This window comes from Pungitius pungitius, unplaced genomic scaffold (genome assembly GCF_949316345.1).
Source record: "Pungitius pungitius unplaced genomic scaffold, fPunPun2.1 scaffold_40, whole genome shotgun sequence".
Taxonomy (NCBI): domain Eukaryota; kingdom Metazoa; phylum Chordata; class Actinopteri; order Perciformes; family Gasterosteidae; genus Pungitius; species Pungitius pungitius.
Genome location: NW_026909868.1, coordinates 1 through 19,387, shown reverse-complemented (window position 1 = coordinate 19,387; position 19,387 = coordinate 1). Strand labels below are relative to the sequence as shown.

At 44.6% G+C, this 19,387-nt stretch overlaps 27 non-coding genes across 27 annotated transcripts; all 27 read left to right on the top strand.

Moving 5' to 3' along the window:
* The first annotated feature begins 323 nt into the window (after positions 1-323).
* On the top strand, positions 324-442 carry LOC134117285 (5S ribosomal RNA). Its single transcript, XR_009948848.1, has one exon. It is a non-coding gene; the product is annotated as a 5S ribosomal RNA (ribosomal RNA).
* A 396-nt stretch (positions 443-838) lies between these two features.
* On the top strand, positions 839-957 carry LOC134117342 (5S ribosomal RNA). The gene has a single exon (XR_009948906.1). It is a non-coding gene; the product is annotated as a 5S ribosomal RNA (ribosomal RNA).
* Positions 958-1,296: 339 nt separating this feature from the next.
* LOC134117305 (5S ribosomal RNA) lies at positions 1,297-1,415 on the top strand. Its single transcript, XR_009948868.1, has one exon. It is a non-coding gene; the product is annotated as a 5S ribosomal RNA (ribosomal RNA).
* Positions 1,416-1,811: 396 nt separating this feature from the next.
* On the top strand, positions 1,812-1,930 carry LOC134117294 (5S ribosomal RNA). Its single transcript, XR_009948857.1, has one exon. It is a non-coding gene; the product is annotated as a 5S ribosomal RNA (ribosomal RNA).
* Positions 1,931-2,326: 396 nt separating this feature from the next.
* LOC134117284 (5S ribosomal RNA) lies at positions 2,327-2,445 on the top strand. The gene has a single exon (XR_009948847.1). It is a non-coding gene; the product is annotated as a 5S ribosomal RNA (ribosomal RNA).
* Positions 2,446-2,841: 396 nt separating this feature from the next.
* On the top strand, positions 2,842-2,960 carry LOC134117341 (5S ribosomal RNA). Its single transcript, XR_009948905.1, has one exon. It is a non-coding gene; the product is annotated as a 5S ribosomal RNA (ribosomal RNA).
* A 339-nt stretch (positions 2,961-3,299) lies between these two features.
* Positions 3,300-3,418, top strand: LOC134117283 (5S ribosomal RNA). The gene has a single exon (XR_009948846.1). It is a non-coding gene; the product is annotated as a 5S ribosomal RNA (ribosomal RNA).
* A 340-nt stretch (positions 3,419-3,758) lies between these two features.
* On the top strand, positions 3,759-3,877 carry LOC134117272 (5S ribosomal RNA). Its single transcript, XR_009948835.1, has one exon. It is a non-coding gene; the product is annotated as a 5S ribosomal RNA (ribosomal RNA).
* A 396-nt stretch (positions 3,878-4,273) lies between these two features.
* Positions 4,274-4,392, top strand: LOC134117282 (5S ribosomal RNA). The gene has a single exon (XR_009948845.1). It is a non-coding gene; the product is annotated as a 5S ribosomal RNA (ribosomal RNA).
* A 396-nt stretch (positions 4,393-4,788) lies between these two features.
* Positions 4,789-4,907, top strand: LOC134117261 (5S ribosomal RNA). Its single transcript, XR_009948824.1, has one exon. It is a non-coding gene; the product is annotated as a 5S ribosomal RNA (ribosomal RNA).
* A 340-nt stretch (positions 4,908-5,247) lies between these two features.
* On the top strand, positions 5,248-5,366 carry LOC134117250 (5S ribosomal RNA). The gene has a single exon (XR_009948813.1). It is a non-coding gene; the product is annotated as a 5S ribosomal RNA (ribosomal RNA).
* Positions 5,367-5,762: 396 nt separating this feature from the next.
* LOC134117239 (5S ribosomal RNA) lies at positions 5,763-5,881 on the top strand. Its single transcript, XR_009948802.1, has one exon. It is a non-coding gene; the product is annotated as a 5S ribosomal RNA (ribosomal RNA).
* Positions 5,882-6,276: 395 nt separating this feature from the next.
* On the top strand, positions 6,277-6,395 carry LOC134117281 (5S ribosomal RNA). Its single transcript, XR_009948844.1, has one exon. It is a non-coding gene; the product is annotated as a 5S ribosomal RNA (ribosomal RNA).
* A 396-nt stretch (positions 6,396-6,791) lies between these two features.
* Positions 6,792-6,910, top strand: LOC134117228 (5S ribosomal RNA). Its single transcript, XR_009948791.1, has one exon. It is a non-coding gene; the product is annotated as a 5S ribosomal RNA (ribosomal RNA).
* Positions 6,911-7,250: 340 nt separating this feature from the next.
* On the top strand, positions 7,251-7,369 carry LOC134117217 (5S ribosomal RNA). Its single transcript, XR_009948780.1, has one exon. It is a non-coding gene; the product is annotated as a 5S ribosomal RNA (ribosomal RNA).
* Positions 7,370-7,765: 396 nt separating this feature from the next.
* LOC134117205 (5S ribosomal RNA) lies at positions 7,766-7,884 on the top strand. Its single transcript, XR_009948768.1, has one exon. It is a non-coding gene; the product is annotated as a 5S ribosomal RNA (ribosomal RNA).
* Positions 7,885-8,280: 396 nt separating this feature from the next.
* LOC134117280 (5S ribosomal RNA) lies at positions 8,281-8,399 on the top strand. The gene has a single exon (XR_009948843.1). It is a non-coding gene; the product is annotated as a 5S ribosomal RNA (ribosomal RNA).
* Positions 8,400-8,795: 396 nt separating this feature from the next.
* Positions 8,796-8,914, top strand: LOC134117194 (5S ribosomal RNA). Its single transcript, XR_009948757.1, has one exon. It is a non-coding gene; the product is annotated as a 5S ribosomal RNA (ribosomal RNA).
* Positions 8,915-9,310: 396 nt separating this feature from the next.
* LOC134117279 (5S ribosomal RNA) lies at positions 9,311-9,429 on the top strand. Its single transcript, XR_009948842.1, has one exon. It is a non-coding gene; the product is annotated as a 5S ribosomal RNA (ribosomal RNA).
* A 396-nt stretch (positions 9,430-9,825) lies between these two features.
* On the top strand, positions 9,826-9,944 carry LOC134117340 (5S ribosomal RNA). Its single transcript, XR_009948904.1, has one exon. It is a non-coding gene; the product is annotated as a 5S ribosomal RNA (ribosomal RNA).
* Positions 9,945-10,283: 339 nt separating this feature from the next.
* On the top strand, positions 10,284-10,402 carry LOC134116989 (5S ribosomal RNA). Its single transcript, XR_009948552.1, has one exon. It is a non-coding gene; the product is annotated as a 5S ribosomal RNA (ribosomal RNA).
* Positions 10,403-10,798: 396 nt separating this feature from the next.
* On the top strand, positions 10,799-10,917 carry LOC134117183 (5S ribosomal RNA). The gene has a single exon (XR_009948746.1). It is a non-coding gene; the product is annotated as a 5S ribosomal RNA (ribosomal RNA).
* Positions 10,918-11,313: 396 nt separating this feature from the next.
* LOC134117172 (5S ribosomal RNA) lies at positions 11,314-11,432 on the top strand. Its single transcript, XR_009948735.1, has one exon. It is a non-coding gene; the product is annotated as a 5S ribosomal RNA (ribosomal RNA).
* A 6,030-nt stretch (positions 11,433-17,462) lies between these two features.
* Positions 17,463-17,581, top strand: LOC134117161 (5S ribosomal RNA). Its single transcript, XR_009948724.1, has one exon. It is a non-coding gene; the product is annotated as a 5S ribosomal RNA (ribosomal RNA).
* A 396-nt stretch (positions 17,582-17,977) lies between these two features.
* On the top strand, positions 17,978-18,096 carry LOC134117150 (5S ribosomal RNA). The gene has a single exon (XR_009948713.1). It is a non-coding gene; the product is annotated as a 5S ribosomal RNA (ribosomal RNA).
* A 396-nt stretch (positions 18,097-18,492) lies between these two features.
* LOC134117278 (5S ribosomal RNA) lies at positions 18,493-18,611 on the top strand. Its single transcript, XR_009948841.1, has one exon. It is a non-coding gene; the product is annotated as a 5S ribosomal RNA (ribosomal RNA).
* A 396-nt stretch (positions 18,612-19,007) lies between these two features.
* Positions 19,008-19,126, top strand: LOC134117339 (5S ribosomal RNA). Its single transcript, XR_009948903.1, has one exon. It is a non-coding gene; the product is annotated as a 5S ribosomal RNA (ribosomal RNA).
* Positions 19,127-19,387: the final 261 nt, after the last annotated feature.

Sequence of the window (19,387 nt, the reverse complement as noted above, 5' to 3'; positions counted from 1 at the left end):
GTCGAAGAGATGCATGTTTAGTGTTGTTTTAACGTTGGATATATAAGGAACTTAGACAATATCATCAAAATTGATTCCGTTTCATGGTTGCTAAATTAGTGTTGATCAACATTTAACAATTGGCATACTTTTGTTTGTAATTTAGCCGTTGAAATACAGGTGCTAACCCAACATGTTAGAATTGCCAGTGAAGAAAAGTAAAGTTACCTTCAGGTTTTAGGAACCTCTCTTGCCAATCCTAAGAACTGCTTCAATTTTAGAAAAAGAAACTCTTCTGATTATCTTTGACACGTTCTAAAGGATTAGGAAAAAGATAAAAAGCAGCTTACGGCCATACCTCTCTGGTTCCGCCCGATCTCGTCTGATCTCGGAAGCTAAGCAGAGCAGGGCCTGCTTAGTACCTGGATGGAAGACCGCCTGGGAATCCCAGGTGCCGTAAGCTTTTTCACTTCTCTCTGAAAGCCGCCGAGCGCCGCAGATTGTACACCTACAAATTACAAAAAGTATATCACATTGTCGAAGAGATGCATGTTTAGTGTTGTTTTAACGTTGGATATATAAGGAACTTAGACAATATCATCAAAATTGATTCCGTTTCATGGTTGCTAAATTAGTGTTGATCAACATTTAACAATTGGCCTACTTTTGTTTGTAATTTAGCCGTTGAAATACAGGTGCTAACCCAACATGTTAGAATTGCCAGTGAAGAAAAGTAAAGTTACCTTCAGGTTTTAGGAACCTCTCTTGCCAATCCTAAGAACTGCTTCAATTTTAGAAAAAGAAACTCTTCTGATTATCTTTGACACGTTTTAAAGGATTAGGAAAAAGATAAAAAGCAGCGTACGGCCATACCTCTCTGGTTCCGCCCGATCTCGTCTGATCTCGGAAGCTAAGCAGAGCAGGGCCTGGTTAGTACCTGGATGGAAGACCGCCTGGGGATCCCAGGTGCCGTAAGCTTTTTCTCTTCTCTCTCCGAAAGCCGCCCAGCGCCGCAGATTGTACACCTACACAATTGTAAAAAGTATTTCACATTGTAGAAGAGATGCAATAGGAAGAAGATGAAAGGTGGCTTACGTCCATACCATCGTCAGGCCATTTGAGGTGGCGGGGACTGCAATGGCCATCCACCGATTGGCTGGGACTTCTGGGCGGGTCTTCTCTAGTCCATCCAATTTTCGGCATAGGATGTCACAGCCTTCTTTGCATACCCTTATTTAACCCACACAAAGATGCCAACGGCAGGCGTGACATAATTTTTTGACGCATTATAAAGGATTAGGAAAAAGATAAAAAGCAGCTTACGGCCATACCTCTCTGGTTCCGCCCGATCTCGTCTGATCTCGGAAGCTAAGCAGAGCAGGGCCTGGTTAGTACCTGGATGGAAGACCGCCTGGGAATCCCAGGTGCCGTAAGCTTTTTCACTTCTCTCTGAAAGCCGCCGAGCGCCGCAGATTGTACACCTACAAATTACAAAAAGTATATCACATTGTCGAAGAGATGCATGTTTAGTGTTGTTTTAACGTTGGATATATAAGGAACTTAGACAATATCATCAAAATTGATTCCGTTTCATGGTTGCTAAATTAGTGTTGATCAACATTTAACAATTGGCCTACTTTTGTTTGTAATTTAGCCGTTGAAATACAGGTGCTAACCCAACATGTTAGAATTGCCAGTGAAGAAAAGTAAAGTTACCTTCAGGTTTTAGGAACCTCTCTTGCCAATCCTAAGAACTGCTTCAATTTTAGAAAAAGAAACTCTTCTGATTATCTTTGACACGTTTTAAAGGATTAGGAAAAAGATAAAAAGCAGCTTACGGCCATACCTCTCTGGTTCCGCCCGATCTCGTCTGATCTCGGAAGCTAAGCAGAGCAGGGCCTGGTTAGTACCTGGATGGAAGACCGCCTGGGAATCCCAGGTGCCGTAAGCTTTTTCACTTCTCTCTGAAAGCCGCCGAGCGCCGCAGATTGTACACCTACAAATTACAAAAAGTATATCACATTGTCGAAGAGATGCATGTTTAGTGTTGTTTTAACGTTGGATATATAAGGAACTTAGACAATATCATCAAAATTGATTCCGTTTCATGGTTGCTAAATTAGTGTTGATCAACATTTAACAATTGGCATACTTTTGTTTGTAATTTAGCCGTTGAAATACAGGTGCTAACCCAACATGTTAGAATTGCCAGTGAAGAAAAGTAAAGTTACCTTCAGGTTTTAGGAACCTCTCTTGCCAATCCTAAGAACTGCTTCAATTTTAGAAAAAGAAACTCTTCTGATTATCTTTGACACGTTCTAAAGGATTAGGAAAAAGATAAAAAGCAGCTTACGGCCATACCTCTCTGGTTCCGCCCGATCTCGTCTGATCTCGGAAGCTAAGCAGAGCAGGGCCTGCTTAGTACCTGGATGGAAGACCGCCTGGGAATCCCAGGTGCCGTAAGCTTTTTCACTTCTCTCTGAAAGCCGCCGAGCGCCGCAGATTGTACACCTACAAATTACAAAAAGTATATCACATTGTCGAAGAGATGCATGTTTAGTGTTGTTTTAACGTTGGATATATAAGGAACTTAGACAATATCATCAAAATTGATTCCGTTTCATGGTTGCTAAATTAGTGTTGATCAACATTTAACAATTGGCCTACTTTTGTTTGTAATTTAGCCGTTGAAATACAGGTGCTAACCCAACATGTTAGAATTGCCAGTGAAGAAAAGTAAAGTTACCTTCAGGTTTTAGGAACCTCTCTTGCCAATCCTAAGAACTGCTTCAATTTTAGAAAAAGAAACTCTTCTGATTATCTTTGACACGTTTTAAAGGATTAGGAAAAAGATAAAAAGCAGCGTACGGCCATACCTCTCTGGTTCCGCCCGATCTCGTCTGATCTCGGAAGCTAAGCAGAGCAGGGCCTGGTTAGTACCTGGATGGAAGACCGCCTGGGGATCCCAGGTGCCGTAAGCTTTTTCTCTTCTCTCTCCGAAAGCCGCCCAGCGCCGCAGATTGTACACCTACACAATTGTAAAAAGTATTTCACATTGTAGAAGAGATGCAATAGGAAGAAGATGAAAGGTGGCTTACGTCCATACCATCGTCAGGCCATTTGAGGTGGCGGGGACTGCAATGGCCATCCACCGATTGGCTGGGACTTCTGGGCGGGTCTTCTCTAGTCCATCCAATTTTCGGCATAGGATGTCACAGCCTTCTTTGCATACCCTTATTTAACCCACACAAAGATGCCAACGGCAGGCGTGACATAATTTTTTGACGCATTATAAAGGATTAGGAAAAAGATAAAAAGCAGCTTACGGCCATACCTCTCTGGTTCCGCCCGATCTCGTCTGATCTCGGAAGCTAAGCAGAGCAGGGCCTGGTTAGTACCTGGATGGAAGACCGCCTGGGAATCCCAGGTGCCGTAAGCTTTTTCACTTCTCTCTCCGAAAGCCGCCCAGCGCCGCAGATTGTACACCTACACAATTGTAAAAAGTATTTCACATTGTAGAAGAGATGCAATAGGAAGAAGATGAAAAGGTGGCTTACGTCCATACCATCGTCAGGCCATTTGAGGTGGCGGGGACTGCAATGGCCATCCACCGATTGGCTGGGACTCCTGGGCGGGTCTTCTCTAGTCCATCCAATTTTCGGTATAGGATGTCACAGCCTTCTTTGCATACCCTTATTTAACCCACACAAAGATGCCAACGGCAGGCGTGACATAATTTTTTGACGCATTATAAAGGATTAGGAAAAAGATAAAAAGCAGCTTACGGCCATACCTCTCTGGTTCCGCCCGATCTCGTCTGATCTCGGAAGCTAAGCAGAGCAGGGCCTGGTTAGTACCTGGATGGAAGACCGCCTGGGAATCCCAGGTGCCGTAAGCTTTTTCACTTCTCTCTGAAAGCCGCCGAGCGCCGCAGATTGTACACCTACAAATTACAAAAAGTATATCACATTGTCGAAGAGATGCATGTTTAGTGTTGTTTTAACGTTGGATATATAAGGAACTTAGACAATATCATCAAAATTGATTCCGTTTCATGGTTGCTAAATTAGTGTTGATCAACATTTAACAATTGGCCTACTTTTGTTTGTAATTTAGCCGTTGAAATACAGGTGCTAACCCAACATGTTAGAATTGCCAGTGAAGAAAAGTAAAGTTACCTTCAGGTTTTAGGAACCTCTCTTGCCAATCCTAAGAACTGCTTCAATTTTAGAAAAAGAAACTCTTCTGATTATCTTTGACACGTTCTAAAGGATTAGGAAAAAGATAAAAAGCAGCTTACGGCCATACCTCTCTGGTTCCGCCCGATCTCGTCTGATCTCGGAAGCTAAGCAGAGCAGGGCCTGCTTAGTACCTGGATGGAAGACCGCCTGGGAATCCCAGGTGCCGTAAGCTTTTTCACTTCTCTCTGAAAGCCGCCGAGCGCCGCAGATTGTACACCTACAAATTACAAAAAGTATATCACATTGTCGAAGAGATGCATGTTTAGTGTTGTTTTAACGTTGGATATATAAGGAACTTAGACAATATCATCAAAATTGATTCCGTTTCATGGTTGCTAAATTAGTGTTGATCAACATTTAACAATTGGCCTACTTTTGTTTGTAATTTAGCCGTTGAAATACAGGTGCTAACCCAACATGTTAGAATTGCCAGTGAAGAAAAGTAAAGTTACCTTCAGGTTTTAGGAACCTCTCTTGCCAATCCTAAGAACTGCTTCAATTTTAGAAAAAGAAACTCTTCTGATTATCTTTGACACGTTCTAAAGGATTAGGAAAAAGATAAAAAGCAGCTTACGGCCATACCTCTCTGGTTCCGCCCGATCTCGTCTGATCTCGGAAGCTAAGCAGAGCAGGGCCTGGTTAGTACCTGGATGGAAGACCGCCTGGGAATCCCAGGTGCCGTAAGCTTTTTCACTTCTCTCTCCGAAAGCCGCCCAGCGCCGCAGATTGTACACCTACACAATTGTAAAAAGTATTTCACATTGTAGAAGAGATGCAATAGGAAGAAGATGAAAAGGTGGCTTACGTCCATACCATCGTCAGGCCATTTGAGGTGGCGGGGACTGCAATGGCCATCCACCGATTGGCTGGGACTCCTGGGCGGGTCTTCTCTAGTCCATCCAATTTTCGGTATAGGATGTCACAGCCTTCTTTGCATACCCTTATTTAACCCACACAAAGATGCCAACGGCAGGCGTGACATAATTTTTTGACGCATTATAAAGGATTAGGAAAAAGATAAAAAGCAGCTTACGGCCATACCTCTCTGGTTCCGCCCGATCTCGTCTGATCTCGGAAGCTAAGCAGAGCAGGGCCTGGTTAGTACCTGGATGGAAGACCGCCTGGGAATCCCAGGTGCCGTAAGCTTTTTCACTTCTCTCTGAAAGCCGCCGAGCGCCGCAGATTGTACACCTACAAATTACAAAAAGTATATCACATTGTCGAAGAGATGCATGTTTAGTGTTGTTTTAACGTTGGATATATAAGGAACTTAGACAATATCATCAAAATTGATTCCGTTTCATGGTTGCTAAATTAGTGTTGATCAACATTTAACAATTGGCCTACTTTTGTTTGTAATTTAGCCGTTGAAATACAGGTGCTAACCCAACATGTTAGAATTGCCAGTGAAGAAAAGTAAAGTTACCTTCAGGTTTTAGGAACCTCTCTTGCCAATCCTAAGAACTGCTTCAATTTTAGAAAAAGAAACTCTTCTGATTATCTTTGACACGTTTTAAAGGATTAGGAAAAAGATAAAAAGCAGCTTACGGCCATACCTCTCTGGTTCCGCCCGATCTCGTCTGATCTCGGAAGCTAAGCAGAGCAGGGCCTGGTTAGTACCTGGATGGAAGACCGCCTGGGAATCCCAGGTGCCGTAAGCTTTTCACTTCTCTCTGAAAGCTGCCGAGCGCCGCAGATTGTACACCTACAAATTACAAAAAGTACATCACATTGTCGAAGAGATGCATGTTTAGTGTTGTTTTAACGTTGGATATATAAGGAACTTAGACAATATCATCAAAATTGATTCCGTTTCATGGTTGCTAAATTAGTGTTGATCAACATTTAACAATTGGCATACTTTTGTTTGTAATTTAGCCGTTGAAATACAGGTGCTAACCCAACATGTTAGAATTGCCAGTGAAGAAAAGTAAAGTTACCTTCAGGTTTTAGGAACCTCTCTTGCCAATCCTAAGAACTGCTTCAATTTTAGAAAAAGAAACTCTTCTGATTATCTTTGACACGTTCTAAAGGATTAGGAAAAAGATAAAAAGCAGCTTACGGCCATACCTCTCTGGTTCCGCCCGATCTCGTCTGATCTCGGAAGCTAAGCAGAGCAGGGCCTGCTTAGTACCTGGATGGAAGACCGCCTGGGAATCCCAGGTGCCGTAAGCTTTTTCACTTCTCTCTGAAAGCCGCCGAGCGCCGCAGATTGTACACCTACAAATTACAAAAAGTATATCACATTGTCGAAGAGATGCATGTTTAGTGTTGTTTTAACGTTGGATATATAAGGAACTTAGACAATATCATCAAAATTGATTCCGTTTCATGGTTGCTAAATTAGTGTTGATCAACATTTAACAATTGGCCTACTTTTGTTTGTAATTTAGCCGTTGAAATACAGGTGCTAACCCAACATGTTAGAATTGCCAGTGAAGAAAAGTAAAGTTACCTTCAGGTTTTAGGAACCTCTCTTGCCAATCCTAAGAACTGCTTCAATTTTAGAAAAAGAAACTCTTCTGATTATCTTTGACACGTTCTAAAGGATTAGGAAAAAGATAAAAAGCAGCTTACGGCCATACCTCTCTGGTTCCGCCCGATCTCGTCTGATCTCGGAAGCTAAGCAGAGCAGGGCCTGGTTAGTACCTGGATGGAAGACCGCCTGGGAATCCCAGGTGCCGTAAGCTTTTTCACTTCTCTCTCCGAAAGCCGCCCAGCGCCGCAGATTGTACACCTACACAATTGTAAAAAGTATTTCACATTGTAGAAGAGATGCAATAGGAAGAAGATGAAAAGGTGGCTTACGTCCATACCATCGTCAGGCCATTTGAGGTGGCGGGGACTGCAATGGCCATCCACCGATTGGCTGGGACTCCTGGGCGGGTCTTCTCTAGTCCATCCAATTTTCGGTATAGGATGTCACAGCCTTCTTTGCATACCCTTATTTAACCCACACAAAGATGCCAACGGCAGGCGTGACATAATTTTTTGACGCATTATAAAGGATTAGGAAAAAGATAAAAAGCAGCTTACGGCCATACCTCTCTGGTTCCGCCCGATCTCGTCTGATCTCGGAAGCTAAGCAGAGCAGGGCCTGGTTAGTACCTGGATGGAAGACCGCCTGGGAATCCCAGGTGCCGTAAGCTTTTTCACTTCTCTCTGAAAGCCGCCGAGCGCCGCAGATTGTACACCTACAAATTACAAAAAGTATATCACATTGTCGAAGAGATGCATGTTTAGTGTTGTTTTAACGTTGGATATATAAGGAACTTAGACAATATCATCAAAATTGATTCCGTTTCATGGTTGCTAAATTAGTGTTGATCAACATTTAACAATTGGCCTACTTTTGTTTGTAATTTAGCCGTTGAAATACAGGTGCTAACCCAACATGTTAGAATTGCCAGTGAAGAAAAGTAAAGTTACCTTCAGGTTTTAGGAACCTCTCTTGCCAATCCTAAGAACTGCTTCAATTTTAGAAAAAGAAACTCTTCTGATTATCTTTGACACGTTTTAAAGGATTAGGAAAAAGATAAAAAGCAGCTTACGGCCATACCTCTCTGGTTCCGCCCGATCTCGTCTGATCTCGGAAGCTAAGCAGAGCAGGGCCTGGTTAGTACCTGGATGGAAGACCGCCTGGGAATCCCAGGTGCCGTAAGCTTTTTCACTTCTCTCTGAAAGCCGCCGAGCGCCGCAGATTGTACACCTACAAATTACAAAAAGTATATCACATTGTCGAAGAGATGCATGTTTAGTGTTGTTTTAACGTTGGATATATAAGGAACTTAGACAATATCATCAAAATTGATTCCGTTTCATGGTTGCTAAATTAGTGTTGATCAACATTTAACAATTGGCATACTTTTGTTTGTAATTTAGCCGTTGAAATACAGGTGCTAACCCAACATGTTAGAATTGCCAGTGAAGAAAAGTAAAGTTACCTTCAGGTTTTAGGAACCTCTCTTGCCAATCCTAAGAACTGCTTCAATTTTAGAAAAAGAAACTCTTCTGATTATCTTTGACACGTTCTAAAGGATTAGGAAAAAGATAAAAAGCAGCTTACGGCCATACCTCTCTGGTTCCGCCCGATCTCGTCTGATCTCGGAAGCTAAGCAGAGCAGGGCCTGCTTAGTACCTGGATGGAAGACCGCCTGGGAATCCCAGGTGCCGTAAGCTTTTTCACTTCTCTCTGAAAGCCGCCGAGCGCCGCAGATTGTACACCTACAAATTACAAAAAGTATATCACATTGTCGAAGAGATGCATGTTTAGTGTTGTTTTAACGTTGGATATATAAGGAACTTAGACAATATCATCAAAATTGATTCCGTTTCATGGTTGCTAAATTAGTGTTGATCAACATTTAACAATTGGCCTACTTTTGTTTGTAATTTAGCCGTTGAAATACAGGTGCTAACCCAACATGTTAGAATTGCCAGTGAAGAAAAGTAAAGTTACCTTCAGGTTTTAGGAACCTCTCTTGCCAATCCTAAGAACTGCTTCAATTTTAGAAAAAGAAACTCTTCTGATTATCTTTGACACGTTTTAAAGGATTAGGAAAAAGATAAAAAGCAGCTTACGGCCATACCTCTCTGGTTCCGCCCGATCTCGTCTGATCTCGGAAGCTAAGCAGAGCAGGGCCTGGTTAGTACCTGGATGGAAGACCGCCTGGGAATCCCAGGTGCCGTAAGCTTTTTCACTTCTCTCTGAAAGCCGCCGAGCGCCGCAGATTGTACACCTACAAATTACAAAAAGTATATCACATTGTCGAAGAGATGCATGTTTAGTGTTGTTTTAACGTTGGATATATAAGGAACTTAGACAATATCATCAAAATTGATTCCGTTTCATGGTTGCTAAATTAGTGTTGATCAACATTTAACAATTGGCATACTTTTGTTTGTAATTTAGCCGTTGAAATACAGGTGCTAACCCAACATGTTAGAATTGCCAGTGAAGAAAAGTAAAGTTACCTTCAGGTTTTAGGAACCTCTCTTGCCAATCCTAAGAACTGCTTCAATTTTAGAAAAAGAAACTCTTCTGATTATCTTTGACACGTTCTAAAGGATTAGGAAAAAGATAAAAAGCAGCTTACGGCCATACCTCTCTGGTTCCGCCCGATCTCGTCTGATCTCGGAAGCTAAGCAGAGCAGGGCCTGCTTAGTACCTGGATGGAAGACCGCCTGGGAATCCCAGGTGCCGTAAGCTTTTTCACTTCTCTCTGAAAGCCGCCGAGCGCCGCAGATTGTACACCTACAAATTACAAAAAGTATATCACATTGTCGAAGAGATGCATGTTTAGTGTTGTTTTAACGTTGGATATATAAGGAACTTAGACAATATCATCAAAATTGATTCCGTTTCATGGTTGCTAAATTAGTGTTGATCAACATTTAACAATTGGCCTACTTTTGTTTGTAATTTAGCCGTTGAAATACAGGTGCTAACCCAACATGTTAGAATTGCCAGTGAAGAAAAGTAAAGTTACCTTCAGGTTTTAGGAACCTCTCTTGCCAATCCTAAGAACTGCTTCAATTTTAGAAAAAGAAACTCTTCTGATTATCTTTGACACGTTTTAAAGGATTAGGAAAAAGATAAAAAGCAGCGTACGGCCATACCTCTCTGGTTCCGCCCGATCTCGTCTGATCTCGGAAGCTAAGCAGAGCAGGGCCTGGTTAGTACCTGGATGGAAGACCGCCTGGGGATCCCAGGTGCCGTAAGCTTTTTCTCTTCTCTCTCCGAAAGCCGCCCAGCGCCGCAGATTGTACACCTACACAATTGTAAAAAGTATTTCACATTGTAGAAGAGATGCAATAGGAAGAAGATGAAAGGTGGCTTACGTCCATACCATCGTCAGGCCATTTGAGGTGGCGGGGACTGCAATGGCCATCCACCGATTGGCTGGGACTTCTGGGCGGGTCTTCTCTAGTCCATCCAATTTTCGGCATAGGATGTCACAGCCTTCTTTGCATACCCTTATTTAACCCACACAAAGATGCCAACGGCAGGCGTGACATAATTTTTTGACGCATTATAAAGGATTAGGAAAAAGATAAAAAGCAGCTTACGGCCATACCTCTCTGGTTCCGCCCGATCTCGTCTGATCTCGGAAGTTAAGCAGAGCAGGGCCTGGTTAGTACCTGGATGGAAGACCGCCTGGGAATCCCAGGTGCCGTAAGCTTTTTCACTTCTCTCTGAAAGCCGCCGAGCGCCGCAGATTGTACACCTACAAATTACAAAAAGTACATCACATTGTCGAAGAGATGCATGTTTAGTGTTGTTTTAACGTTGGATATATAAGGAACTTAGACAATATCATCAAAATTGATTCCGTTTCATGGTTGCTAAATTAGTGTTGATCAACATTTAACAATTGGCCTACTTTTGTTTGTAATTTAGCCGTTGAAATACAGGTGCTAACCCAACATGTTAGAATTGCCAGTGAAGAAAAGTAAAGTTACCTTCAGGTTTTAGGAACCTCTCTTGCCAATCCTAAGAACTGCTTCAATTTTAGAAAAAGAAACTCTTCTGATTATCTTTGACACGTTTTAAAGGATTAGGAAAAAGATAAAAAGCAGCTTACGGCCATACCTCTCTGGTTCCGCCCGATCTCGTCTGATCTCGGAAGCTAAGCAGAGCAGGGCCTGGTTAGTACCTGGATGGAAGACCGCCTGGGAATCCCAGGTGCCGTAAGCTTTTTCACTTCTCTCTGAAAGCTGCCGAGCGCCGCAGATTGTACACCTACAAATTACAAAAAGTACATCACATTGTCGAAGAGATGCATGTTTAGTGTTGTTTTAACGTTGGATATATAAGGAACTTAGACAATATCATCAAAATTGATTCCGTTTCATGGTTGCTAAATTAGTGTTGATCAACATTTAACAATTGGCATACTTTTGTTTGTAATTTAGCTGTTGAAATACAGGTGCTAACCCAACATGTTAGAATTGCCAGTGAAGAAAAGTAAAGTTACCTTCAGGTTTTAGGAACCTCTCTTGCCAATCCTAAGAACTGCTTCAATTTTAGAAAAAGAAACTCTTCTGATTATCTTTGACACGTTTTAAAGGATTAGGAAAAAGATCAAAAGCAGCTTACGGCCATACCTCTCTGGTTCCGCCCGATCTCGTCTGATCTCGGAAGCTAAGCAGAGCAGGGCCTGGTTAGTACCTGGATGGAAGACCGCCTGGGAATCCCAGGTGCCGTAAGCTTTTTCACTTCTCTCTCCGAAAGCCGCCCAGCGCCGCAGATTGTACACCTACACAATTGTAAAAAGTATTTCACATTGTAGAAGAGATGCAATAGGAAGAAGATGAAAGGTGGCTTACGTCCATACCATCGTCAGGCCATTTGAGGTGGCGGGGACTGCAATGGCCATCCACCGATTGGCTGGGACTCCTGGGCGGGTCTTCTCTAGTCCATCCAATTTTCGGTATAGGATGTCACAGCCTTCTTTGCATACCCTTATTTAACCCACTGTTATGACTCAGAGCGTCATAGTGGAGCAGTTCCCCTCCCTGCCTGAGGGGGCTGCTGTGTGTTTTGCCTTGCTCTGTCTTGTTTCCTTTTGCAGGTGATTGGATGTCGGTGAATAAGAAGGATCCTGTGGGAGCCAGCGGCTCTCTTGTTGCCTGTCTCTCCAGCTTCCAACCGGGAGCCATGCTGCACCTCATGGATTTTCGGGGTGGTGGGGGGGTTTAGCACGGAGGTCGGTAGGGGTGAGAAGCCTTTGTTTGTTTGTTCATGTTTTCTCCTGTTTTTGGGTAGGGAGTTAGGTAAGACACCTGTATTTTTGTTTGTTTCTTTATGTGTCTTAGGGAAGGTAGGGGGACCTGCACATATTGTTTTGTTTGTTGTTTTAGGCCATGCTCACCCTGAAAGCGATGACCTTGAACCAAAATAAATACCCCAAAACGAGAAAGCGGTGGCCTTTGTCTTGGTCTTAATTACGGGGTCATTTAATTACATGCTACTTCCGGCTCCCCTAGGCCGGGCGTAACATAATTGGGGGCTCGTCCGGTCTTTTTTTCCGTCCTGCATTAATGGTTGTGTGTGTTGTGAGGCTGAAAAATGGAGTTTGATTTGGACAAGTTTGTAGCCGGTCCTACACTTCAGCAGTTAAACAAATGTAGGAAGGTGGATTTAATGCTCATTGCAAACTCCTTTGACATAGAAATTCCTGTGAACATTAACAAAGAGGAACTGAGACAATTGGTGACTGAAAAACTAGCCGAGAGGGGGCTGTTTTCTGTAGAGGGGCCAAAGAAAGTGGATAGTCAAGCTATGCCGGTGATGTCGACGGAGGCACTCCAGCTGACACTCCGCGTTAGGGAGTTGGAGGTAGAAGCTATGCACCTTAAGGTCAGAGCCTTAGAGCTGGAATGTCAGTCCAGTGGCCTGCCTCGGTCCCCCATAATAAATCAGACACCTCAATCTCCTCGCGATAGCTTTGATGTCGGCAGGCATATAGCGCTGGTACCACCGTTCAGAGAGTCTGAAGTGGATTCGTATTTTATTGCATTTGAACGCATCGCATCCACTTTAAAATGGCCGACTGATGTTTGGACTTTGCTGCTCCAGTGTAAATTGGTGGGAAAGGCTCAGGAGGTGTGTAATGCTCTGACACTGGAACAGAGTTTGGACTATGATCTGGTTAAAGCGACAGTGTTAAGAGCATATGAACTAGTACCTGAGGCCTATAGGCAAAAGTTTAGAGGTGGGGGAAAGGATGCGAGCCAGACCTACGTAGAGTTTGCGCGTGGAAAAAGCATGCTTTTTGATAAATGGTGTAAATCCAGTAAAGCCACGGAGTTTGCACAGCTGCGGGAGCTGATGCTGTTGGAAGAGTTTAAAAAGTGGCTGCCAGAGCGCATCGTCTTGTACTTAAATGAGCAAAGAGTGATGACCGTTAGTGAGGCAGCTGTCCTGGCAGATGAGTTCGTCTTGACTCACAAAAGTGTCTTCTCATCTTCTGGGCAGCGCGGGCCACCGGTACCTGTTGTAAATAAAGAGAGGTCGTCTAAAAATTTTCGGCGCACTAACTCTTCAGCGCCAATGGAAAGGCGCGAGTGCTTTTATTGTCGTGAACTGGGCCACTTTGTTGCAAGCTGCCCAATATTGCAGCAAAAGGAAAAATGTGGGGGACAGGGCTTTTCTACAGTTGGGCTCATTCAGAGCGAGACAAGCACCAGTCGGTCTGAGCTTTGGACAGAGGAATCGCGGGAAATTGATGATTCTTTTAAGCCTTTTATTTCACACGGTTACTTTTCCCTGAGTGGCCGTGAGGGGGACCAGATTCCAATAACTATTTTAAGGGATACTGGGGCACAGCATTCGGTGGCTCGACGTGGGGTGGTGCCATTCGGTGACCAGTCTTATTGTGGGTCCGACCTGTTGGTGTGGGGAATTAAATTGAGTGTCTTACGTGTGCCACTGCATGCAGTTACCCTCTCCTCCGCGCTGGTGTCTGGCCCGGTGCGTGTGGCCGTGAGGGATCGGCTGCCCGTTGCAGGGATTGATCTCATTCTCGGGAATGATTTAGCTGGGGTTAAGGTTTTCCCCACCACTCCCGAGGTAACCGAAAAACCTACTGCTGGGGTGCCCGTGTGTGATGCCACACTGCATGGTAGGCTACCTATTTTTCCAGCCTGTGTGGTAACCCGAGCACAAACTCGCAAACTCTGTGATTTAGTGGAGCGTCCGAATAATGCTGTACGTAAAGAAAAAGGCGAGCCCAGAGGCGAGGTGGTGACTGTGGAAGATAATGCGTGTTTGTCAGTAGAGAAAAGTGTGCTAATTGCCGCTCAACAAGCGGATGGCACTTTAGCTGCCTGCTTGTCGGCTGCCCGGGAGCGGAAAGGGGATTCAAAGGAGGCAGTGTATGGGTACGACGAGGGGGTCTTGGTGCGTCGGTGGGTCCCGGTGTCTGGGGCGGAGTTTGATGGGGTTACCCAGGTCGTTGTGCCAAAAGAGTTTCGGTCCCAAGTATTAAGTTTAGCCCATGACCACCACCTGTCTGGACATTTGGGAATAAGAAAAACATACCATCGTATACTCCGTTATTTTTTTTGGCCAGGGTTGAAATCCAATGTCGCTAAATATTGCAGATCTTGTGATATTTGCCAACTTACTGGAAAACCAAATCAGGTTATTCCTCCTGCCCCTCTACGTCCGATCCCGGTAATGGGTGAACCCTTTGAGCATGTCATGGTGGACTGTGTAGGACCCCTACCGAAGACCAAGGCTGGGCATCAGTACATGCTTACCATGATGTGCGTCGCTTCACGTTTTCCCGAGGCTGTGCCGTTGCGCTCTTTGAAAACGAAGGCAGTAGTGAAAGCCTTGGTAAAATTCTTTTCAACATTCGGATTGCCTAAATATATTCAAACGGATCAAGGATCTAACTTCATGTCCAGGATGTTTGCACAGGTCATGGTGGAGTTGTCTGTCAAGCATCAGGTCTCCAGTGCATACCATCCAGAGAGTCAGGGTGCACTGGAGAGGTTCCACCAGACGTTAAAATCTATGCTTTGTAAATATTGTATGGAGTCCAACAGGGACTGGGACGAGGGCTTGCCACTGCTGTTGTTCGCTATTCGAGAAACCACTCAGGAATCTCTTGGGTTTAGTCCAGCAGAGTTAGTTTTTGGACACACAGTGCGCGGCCCGCTACGTCTGCTACAAGAGAGATGGACTGCAGACAGGCCGGGACACACACACAGCATTTTAGACTATGTGAGTTCCTTTAGGGAAAGGTTGCACAAGGTGTGCAGGCTGGCTCGCAACTCACTGTCCACTGTGCAGTCGGAAATGAAACAACGGTACGACCTAAAAACTTGCAAGCGTAGTTTTCTTGCAGGAGATCAAGTGATGGTTTTGTTACCTGTGGTGGGCTCCTGTCTTCAGGCTAAATTTAGTGGACCTTACACGATTGAGCGACAATTAAGTGCGACAGATTACGTAGTTAGAATGCCGGATCGTAAGAAAAAGTCCCGAGTGTGCCATGTCAACATGCTCAAAGCCTATTTTTCCCGAGGTGACCCCAACGTGCCGTCCGTAGTGCCGGAGCCGAGGTTCTCCCCTATGGTGACTGTGGTGTCACCTCCACACAGTTTAGAGGGGAACGGACTGGGTGAGCCTCTGGTCTCGGTTCCAAATCCGCGCCTAAGAAACACCGAGATTTTGGGTAGACTAGAGAGTCACTTGTCCTATTTGTCGGAGCCAGAAAGAAGGAATATTTGTCACCTTGTCCGTGGCCACGCAACTATATTTGGTGATAAGCCCACCCAAACTACATTGATACAGCATGATGTGGAGGTTGGAAACAACAAGCCCATCAAACAGCACGCATACCGTGTTAATCCAGCAAAGCGGGCTGAAATGCAGAAAGAGGTTGAGTACCTCCTGGAAAATGGATTTGCAGTACCAAGCTCCAGTCCATGGAGTTCCCCTTCCCTTCTAGTCCCAAAATCTGACCAAACATCTCGTTTTTGTAACGATTACCGCAAGGTGAACGCAGTTACGACGCCAGACTCATTTCCCCTCCCCCGTATGGATGATTGCGTGGATCGAGTTGGGTCCGCCAAATATGTCACCAAGCTGGACCTCTTGAAGGGCTACTGGCAGGTTCCCCTCTCACAGCGGGCCGCAGAGGTATCAGCTTTTGTGACCCCCGACCATTTTCTGCAGTACACTGTTATGCCCTTTGGATTAAGAAATGCTCCCGCCACTTTTCAGAGGTTGATGGGTAGGGTTCTTAGTGGGGTTAATAACTGTGAGGCGTACCTCGATGATATTGTATGTTACTCGTCCACGTGGCCTGAGCATCTAGATACCTTACGGGAAGTGTTCAGTCGCTTGAGGGGGGCCTCATTGACATTAAACCTGGCTAAGTGTGAGTTTGGTAAGGCGGTGGTCACCTACTTGGGGAAACAGGTGGGGCAGGGGCAGGTGCGCCCTTTAGCCGCCAAAATCCAGGCTATCCTGGATTTTCCTGTGCCAGGGACGCGACGGCAACTTCGCCGATTCCTGGGGATGTGCGGTTACTATCGTGGTTTCTGTAGGAACTTTGCTAGTGTGGTGGTGCCCCTCACTAGTTTGTTAAGCCCCTCCTGCCGATTTGTTTGGGCTACGGGGTGTCAGGAGTCATTTGATTCTGCCAAATCTCTGCTGTGCAGTGCGCCAGTCCTGTCTGCACCGGATTTTGGGCGGCCTTTTAAATTGGAAGTAGACGCCAGTGCTCATGGCGCCGGCGCTGTTCTTGTGCAGGAAGATGGTCACGGTGTTGACCATCCTGTGTGTTATTTTTCAAAGAAATTTAACAAACATCAACTGAATTACAGCACCATCGAAAAGGAAGCTTTGGCGTTGCTGCTGGCAATGCAGCACTTTGAAGTATATGTTGGGTCGAGCCCAACCCCGGTTCGGGTGTATTCCGACCACAATCCGTTGGTGTTCCTGTCTCAGATGCGAAACCACAATCAACGCTTGATGCGCTGGTCCCTACTGTTACAGGACTTTAACATCGAGGTTCATCACATTAAAGGGACTGATAATGTTGTGGCAGATGCATTATCCAGGGTAGGGTGTTGAACAAACATCTCTTCTAGTAGAAGAAATGTTTGGTCTTAAGTGGGGGGATGTTATGACTCAGAGCGTCATAGTGGAGCAGTTCCCCTCCCTGCCTGAGGGGGCTGCTGTGTGTTTTGCCTTGCTCTGTCTTGTTTCCTTTTGCAGGTGATTGGATGTCGGTGAATAAGAAGGATCCTGTGGGAGCCAGCGGCTCTCTTGTTGCCTGTCTCTCCAGCTTCCAACCGGGAGCCATGCTGCACCTCATGGATTTTCGGGGTGGTGGGGGGGTTTAGCACGGAGGTCGGTAGGGGTGAGAAGCCTTTGTTTGTTTGTTCATGTTTTCTCCTGTTTTTGGGTAGGGAGTTAGGTAAGACACCTGTATTTTTGTTTGTTTCTTTATGTGTCTTAGGGAAGGTAGGGGGACCTGCACATATTGTTTTGTTTGTTGTTTTAGGCCATGCTCACCCTGAAAGCGATGACCTTGAACCAAAATAAATACCCCAAAACGAGAAAGCGGTGGCCTTTGTCTTGGTCTTAATTACGGGGTCATTTAATTACATGCTACTTCCGGCTCCCCTAGGCCGGGCGTAACACCCACACAAAGATGCCAACGGCAGGCGTGACATAATTTTTTGACGCATTATAAAGGATTAGGAAAAAGATAAAAAGCAGCTTACGGCCATACCTCTCTGGTTCCGCCCGATCTCGTCTGATCTCGGAAGCTAAGCAGAGCAGGGCCTGGTTAGTACCTGGATGGAAGACCGCCTGGGAATCCCAGGTGCCGTAAGCTTTTTCACTTCTCTCTGAAAGCCGCCGAGCGCCGCAGATTGTACACCTACAAATTACAAAAAGTATATCACATTGTCGAAGAGATGCATGTTTAGTGTTGTTTTAACGTTGGATATATAAGGAACTTAGACAATATCATCAAAATTGATTCCGTTTCATGGTTGCTAAATTAGTGTTGATCAACATTTAACAATTGGCCTACTTTTGTTTGTAATTTAGCCGTTGAAATACAGGTGCTAACCCAACATGTTAGAATTGCCAGTGAAGAAAAGTAAAGTTACCTTCAGGTTTTAGGAACCTCTCTTGCCAATCCTAAGAACTGCTTCAATTTTAGAAAAAGAAACTCTTCTGATTATCTTTGACACGTTTTAAAGGATTAGGAAAAAGATAAAAAGCAGCTTACGGCCATACCTCTCTGGTTCCGCCCGATCTCGTCTGATCTCGGAAGCTAAGCAGAGCAGGGCCTGGTTAGTACCTGGATGGAAGACCGCCTGGGAATCCCAGGTGCCGTAAGCTTTTTCACTTCTCTCTGAAAGCCGCCGAGCGCCGCAGATTGTACACCTACAAATTACAAAAAGTATATCACATTGTCGAAGAGATGCATGTTTAGTGTTGTTTTAACGTTGGATATATAAGGAACTTAGACAATATCATCAAAATTGATTCCGTTTCATGGTTGCTAAATTAGTGTTGATCAACATTTAACAATTGGCATACTTTTGTTTGTAATTTAGCCGTTGAAATACAGGTGCTAACCCAACATGTTAGAATTGCCAGTGAAGAAAAGTAAAGTTACCTTCAGGTTTTAGGAACCTCTCTTGCCAATCCTAAGAACTGCTTCAATTTTAGAAAAAGAAACTCTTCTGATTATCTTTGACACGTTCTAAAGGATTAGGAAAAAGATAAAAAGCAGCTTACGGCCATACCTCTCTGGTTCCGCCCGATCTCGTCTGATCTCGGAAGCTAAGCAGAGCAGGGCCTGCTTAGTACCTGGATGGAAGACCGCCTGGGAATCCCAGGTGCCGTAAGCTTTTTCACTTCTCTCTGAAAGCCGCCGAGCGCCGCAGATTGTACACCTACAAATTACAAAAAGTATATCACATTGTCGAAGAGATGCATGTTTAGTGTTGTTTTAACGTTGGATATATAAGGAACTTAGACAATATCATCAAAATTGATTCCGTTTCATGGTTGCTAAATTAGTGTTGATCAACATTTAACAATTGGCCTACTTTTGTTTGTAATTTAGCCGTTGAAATACAGGTGCTAACCCAACATGTTAGAATTGCCAGTGAAGAAAAGTAAAGTTACCTTCAGGTTTTAGGAACCTCTCTTGCCAATCCTAAGAACTGCTTCAATTTTAGAAAAAGAAACTCTTCTGATTATCTTTGACACGTTTTAAAGGATTAGGAAAAAGATAAAAAGCAGCGTACGGCCATACCTCTCTGGTTCCGCCCGATCTCGTCTGATCTCGGAAGCTAAGCAGAGCAGGGCCTGGTTAGTACCTGGATGGAAGACCGCCTGGGGATCCCAGGTGCCGTAAGCTTTTTCTCTTCTCTCTCCGAAAGCCGCCCAGCGCCGCAGATTGTACACCTACACAATTGTAAAAAGTATTTCACATTGTAGAAGAGATGCAATAGGAAGAAGATGAAAGGTGGCTTACGTCCATACCATCGTCAGGCCATTTGAGGTGGCGGGGACTGCAATGGCCATCCACCGATTGGCTGGGACTTCTGGGCGGGTCTTCTCTAGTCCATCCAATTTTCGGCATAGGATGTCACAGCCTTCTTTGCATACCCTTATTTAA